Raw genomic sequence first — 5,717 nt, forward strand, 5'->3', positions numbered from 1 at the left:
TGAATATATCAAGACCGGTCGAATGAATCCGATTCACTTTGGGCTCATAGACCGTTGAATGGTCTTTGACTTTGGAAATTGAAATGAAAAAAATCCAACAAACGGATCGGATCGGTGTTTCTCTTCACTGGGACTCGCTGTGACACGCCAGGCGTTGCGATCAAAAATTTTAGTTTCCGAAGAAAAAGAAAAAAAACGAAAAACGTGTTGATTTGGTGTGTGTTTGGTGATGCGTGGGCGAAATAAAAACCCGCAACTCGCCGGATGCATATCAAACAAACATACACGAAATACCTGGTTGATCCTGCCGAGTAGCATATGCTTGTCTCAAAGATTAAGCCATGCATGTCTAAGTACAAGCCGCTAGACGGCGAAACCGCGAATGGCTCAATAAATCAGTTATGGTTCCTTAGATCCACTCCATCCTACTTGGATAACTGTGGTAATTCTAGAGCTAATACATGCACTCGAGCCTCGACTGCGGGCTTTCGGGCTCGCAGAAGAGGTGCTTTTATTAGATCAAAACCAGTCGGGGCCGGGCTTTCGGGCTCGCGCACCGTACCAATTTTGGTGACTCTGGATAACTTCACGCCGATCGCACGGCCTTCGCGCCGGCGACGTATCTTTCAAATGTCTGCCTTATCAACTGTCGATGGTAGGTTACGCGCCTACCATGGTTGCAACGGGTAACGGGGAATCGGGGTTCGATTCCGGAGAGGGAGCCTGAGAAACGGCTACCACATCCAAGGAAGGCAGCAGGCGCGCAAATTACCCACTCCCGGCACGGGGAGGTAGTGACGAAAAATAACGATACGGGACTCTTCCGAGGCCCCGTGATTGGAATGAGTACACTTTAAATCCTTTAACGAGGAACCATTGGAGGGCAAGTCTGGTGCCAGCAGCCGCGGTAACTCCAGCTCCAATAGCGTATATTAAAGTTGTTGCGGTTAAAAAGCTCGTAGTCGGATGTCTGTCTTCGGCCGGGCGGCGCCGCTCTGAATCAAGGGTGTTGCGTTTCACGCTCTGGGAGCCCGGGTGTCAAAGCCCGACTCTCTTCACGGTCGGACAACATCGCCGGAGTGGTGGTCGGTGCGTCGTTGTTGTATCTGCGGCCAGAGTTGGAAAGTTCTTTCGGGTTCTTTTTTAAATTTTGGTCGTAGTTGACTCGATTCGCTCCACCCAGTCAATCGTTCGGGGTGCCCTTCACCGGGTGTCTCGGGCGGCCGGCAACGTTTACTTTGAACAAATTAGAGTGCTCAAAGCAGGTGTATCCCAACGCCTGAATATCGCAGCATGGAATGATGGAATAGGACCTCGGTCCGATTTTGCTGGTCTTTTACTTTTGGACCCGAGGTAATGGTCAATAGAGACGGACGGGGGCATTCGTACTGCGGCGACAGAGGTGAAATTCTTGGACCGCCGCAAGACGAACAACAGCGAAGGCATTTGCCAAGAATGTTTTCCTTGATCAAGAACGAAAGTTAGAGGTTCGAAGGCGATCAGATACCGCCCTAGTTCTAACCATAAACGATGCCAACCAGCAATCCGTCGGAGTTACTCCAATGACTCGACGGGCAGCTTCCGGGAAACCAAAGTCTTTGGGTTCCGGGGGAAGTATGGTTGCAAAGCTGAAACTTAAAGGAATTGACGGAAGGGCACCACCAGGAGTGGAGCCTGCGGCTTAATTTGACTCAACACGGGAAACCTCACCAGGCCCGGACACTGGAAGGATTGACAGATTGAGAGCTCTTTCTTGATTCGGTGGGTGGTGGTGCATGGCCGTTCTTAGTTGGTGGAGCGATTTGTCTGGTTAATTCCGATAACGAACGAGACTCTAGCCTGCTAAATAGGTGACGGGTTTTATCAATTGAAACCGAAGGGAGTACGGAGGCGTCGGGATCAGGTGGCGGCGATTCGGGTCTCGGTGGGACTGGTTCCTTTAGTGAGGCAATCTCTCGGCTTGGTTTCGTTGTGCTTTGTTCGTCGGGTGTACGGCCTTCACGGGTTGGTTGCCTGGCGGATGAGGTATGGCGGGGCTTTGTCGGGAATGTCTCGCGGGGGCTGGCTCTATTGTTATTCGGTCGTCGTCATCCCCGGCGATACCTTCTGCTCTCGCGTCCGTCACGCAGTCTTCTTAGAGGGACAAGCGGCGTCCAGCCGCGTGACAGTGAGCAATAACAGGTCTGTGATGCCCTTAGATGTCCTGGGCCGCACGCGCGCTACACTGAAGGAATCAGCGTGTTTCACTCTCCCTGTCCGAAAGGACCGGGTAACCGCTGAACCTCCTTCGTGGTTGGGATTGGGGACTGCAATGATCCCCATGAACCAGGAATCCCTAGTAGGCGCGGGTCACTAGCCCGCGTCGATTACGTCCCTGCCCTTTGTACACACCGCCCGTCGCTACTACCGATTGAATGATTTAGTGAGGCCTTCGGACGGGCTTGTCGGGGTGCCGTCGAGTGGGGAGCAATCTCTGCCCGTGCGGTGCCTACCAACGGCGAGACTGAAAGATGGTCGAACTTGATCCTTTAGAGGAAGTAAAAGTCGTAACAAGGTTTCCGTAGGTGAACCTGCGGAAGGATCATAAACGAACAAGACAAATGTTTTGCGCATATGGCTTTGGTTGAGCACGAAACAACTAAAAGTTGCAAAACAAAAAAAACCCCATCAAAAGTCTTTCGGCGTAAGACATCGTATGAACTATGTGTGGGTTGACGGAAGAAAATCATTTATTTTGAACGGGTATCAGGCGCTCTGATGCGCGGTGGTTTAAAGCGGATTCGCCTTTTCAAATTGATTTTTCTTTCCTCTCGGCTCAAAAAAAAACACAAAGTCTTTCGATTTGGTCTATGGCCGTGAGCAAATTCTTCCTGCTTCGATGGTGAATGTCTCTATAGATTCATTCGACCTTTAGCGGCGCTCACAGTGTTGACGTTAGTAGAGTGAAGAATACGATAGCCCGCCTGGGCCGCGAGTACCGAAGGAACAATAAAGGAGATTTTATAAAGTCTTAGTCCCTAAATCAAACACTTTGAAAAATAAAAACTCGGTGGATGGAGAGTCGGAAAAAAAAAAAAAAAACATCAAGATTTTGAACGGGTATCAGGCGCTCTGATGCGCGGTGGTTTAAAGCGGATACGCCCAATCGAAATTGTTTTTTTTTTGTTTCTCTCTTCGTCTTCGGGATTTTTTGATTCTCGGTGGGGGACGAAAGTGTGAGACTTTACTCTGGACGTTCTTTTCGGGCGTAGATACTCGTGGTTGCGTGCGTGTGCGTCGTATAGACTAACACTCCAAAGCCCGACACTATGCCGTTGAAAACCGAATGTTTTTTAAGCTTGCCCTTCGCCCTCTCGATGAAGTAGGAAGAATTCAAAATCACAATAACACACTAAACCCAAATTCTAGTACGAGTGTTTATCGGAACATTTTCTTTCTGGCTTTCTTTCTCCGCCCTCGCATTCATTTGCTTGGGCGGGTTGGAGAAAAAGAGAGAAGAAAACGAATATGTCGTTTTATATACGACCCTGAACGGTGGATCACTAGGCTCGTGGATCGATGAAGAGCGCAGCAAAGTGCGCTAATCCATGCGAACTGCAGAACACATGGAGCATCGAAATCTTGAACGTAAATGGCGGCCCAGCTTCTCGCTCGGGCCACATCTGACTGAGGGTCGGTCGAATGATGAACGAACAGAGATTTTTTCAGTCTTGGTTTTGCATGTTGGGTCGCGGCGAGATTTATTTTTCACCCGGCCTGACCGCATAAAAGCTCCCGAATCTCTAACGTCTGGGTGCCGCGCGACTTAAGTGTCCGCGATGCCTCAAATACAAAAAAGGGGGAAAAATAAAAGAAGGTTCGCCCTGTTTTGTTTTTTTCCTCTCTATTCAAAAGAAACCTTTTTCGATGGCAAAACAGATGGGAAATTTTTGAGCCAACTCAAAAAAAAATTTTAGAAATAAACACATCTTCTCGAACAAGGTGTCGGCTGCGTGTGCGCGATATACCGCTTCAACGCGAGTTTAGTTGTGTGTGTGCGCCGGGCGTGTCGAAGTGTCGACCACCGCGAATTATCACTCACTCTAACCGCTCGTTATGCAAGCTTGGTTCGCGCACGACGCGTTGTTTCAATACAAAAAGCCGCAGGACGCCCTGTCACTTTTCGTAAATTAATTTTTGCGAATAACGAGAGACTCGCTTTATTTCGAAAAAAAAAAATTTGAACCGGCAATTATTCAATCTTTCCCGGCTTTAAAACGCCAAAGTCTGCCGAGCTAGATAAAGTGTTGTCTCCTTTTGAAAACAAACAATTCATTCTGACCTCAGTTTAGATGAGACTACCCGCTGAACTTAAGCATATCAGTAAGCGGAGGAAAAGAAACTAACAAGGATTCCCTTAGTAGCGGCGAGCGAACAGGGATGAGCCCAGCACCGAACCTCGCGCCCGGTTGAGCGGGTGCCGAGGAATGTGGTGTTCGGGAGGATCGTGCGCGTCTGTCCGGTATCTATCGTCCAAGTCTCCATGAACGGGGCGAGCAACCCACAGAGGGTGTCAGGCCCGTAGATAAGACGAGCCGAGACCGTGCATCGGATCCCTTCCCAAGAGTCGGGTTGCTTGAGCGTGCAGCCCTAAGCGGGAGGTAAACTCCTTCTAAGGCTAAATATCGCCACGAGACCGATAGCGAACAAGTACCGCGAGGGAAAGTTGAAAAGAACTTTGAAGAGAGAGTTCAAGAGTGCGTGAAACCGTTCAGGGGGTTAAACGGGTGGGCCCTCGAAGGTCGAACAAGTCCCCGCTCCCGGCACTTGGTTGTATGCCCTTAACGCTGCATGGAGACTGCCTGAATTGGCGGCTCTCTTGCATAAGTCGTTCTGCGATCGCAATAGCCACGCCAAGGTCCGCAAGTGGGGGGCCTAGTAGGACTCCGCGACCGACTGGGTGTCTGTTACACGGGGCGTCCGTTAGCGAGTTTCGTGGTTACCTTCGCGGGTGCCGCGATGACGAGCGCGGCGTTTCCCAACAGTACTGCCCGGTCGTGACCTGTCTCCTCCCGGGAGGTGTCGTAGCTTTTTTTTGTAAAAGAGAAAAAGTTGCGGTGCTCAACCTGTGGAGGCCCAGAGCGGAGAGTAGAAGTCGGGTCCCACCCGACCCGTCTTGAAACACGGACCAAGGAGTCTAACATGTGCGCAAGTCGTCGAGAAATTATCAAACTAAACTCGCGAGGCGCAATGAAAGTGAAGCGGCCCCGATGAGGGTGCATCCGCGAGGGGTGATCCCGTCTCGAACAGAGCGGGCGCAACCCCAGGGCGTCCGAATGCTCGCGAGATCTTTCCCCCTTAAAAGGGTTTGGTCGAGTCGGCCGGACGAACCCAGAGCGCACACGTTGGGACCCGAAAGATGGTGACCTATGCCTGGCCAGGACGAAGCCAGGGGAAACCCTGGTGGAGGTCCGCAGCGATTCTGACGTGCAAATCGATCGTCGGAGTTGGGTATAGGGGCGAAAGACTAATCGAACCATCTAGTAGCTGGTTCCCCCCGAAGTTTCCCTCAGGATAGCTGGTGCTCGCAAAGAGAACAAACGGAGTTTCATCCGGTAAAGCGAATGATTAGAGGCCTTGGGGTCGAAACGACCTCAACCTATTCTCAAACTTTCAATGGGTGAGAAGCCCGGCCTTTTTCCTTGATTGAGGCCGCGGCAATTGATTTGAATCTGAGC

At 50.7% G+C, this 5,717-nt stretch overlaps 3 non-coding genes across 3 annotated transcripts in view; all 3 read left to right on the forward strand.

Annotated features, from left to right (window-relative positions):
* The first annotated feature begins 291 nt into the window (after positions 1 to 291).
* LOC124319245 lies at positions 292 to 2,587 on the forward strand. Its single transcript, XR_006912942.1, has one exon. It is a non-coding gene; the product is annotated as a small subunit ribosomal RNA (ribosomal RNA).
* A 936-nt stretch (positions 2,588 to 3,523) lies between these two features.
* On the forward strand, positions 3,524 to 3,676 carry LOC124319243. Its single transcript, XR_006912939.1, has one exon. It is a non-coding gene; the product is annotated as a 5.8S ribosomal RNA (ribosomal RNA).
* A 641-nt stretch (positions 3,677 to 4,317) lies between these two features.
* The window catches only part of LOC124319246, a 4,576-nt gene continuing 3,176 nt past the window's right edge, over positions 4,318 to 5,717 (forward strand). The window contains exon 1 of the ribosomal RNA XR_006912943.1: positions 4,318 to 5,717. This exon is cut by the window's right edge and continues 3,176 nt beyond it. This is a non-coding gene — a ribosomal RNA (large subunit ribosomal RNA).

Source organism: Daphnia pulicaria, unplaced genomic scaffold (genome assembly GCF_021234035.1).
Source record: "Daphnia pulicaria isolate SC F1-1A unplaced genomic scaffold, SC_F0-13Bv2 h1tg000145l, whole genome shotgun sequence".
Classification (NCBI taxonomy): Eukaryota; Metazoa; Arthropoda; class Branchiopoda; order Diplostraca; family Daphniidae; genus Daphnia; species Daphnia pulicaria.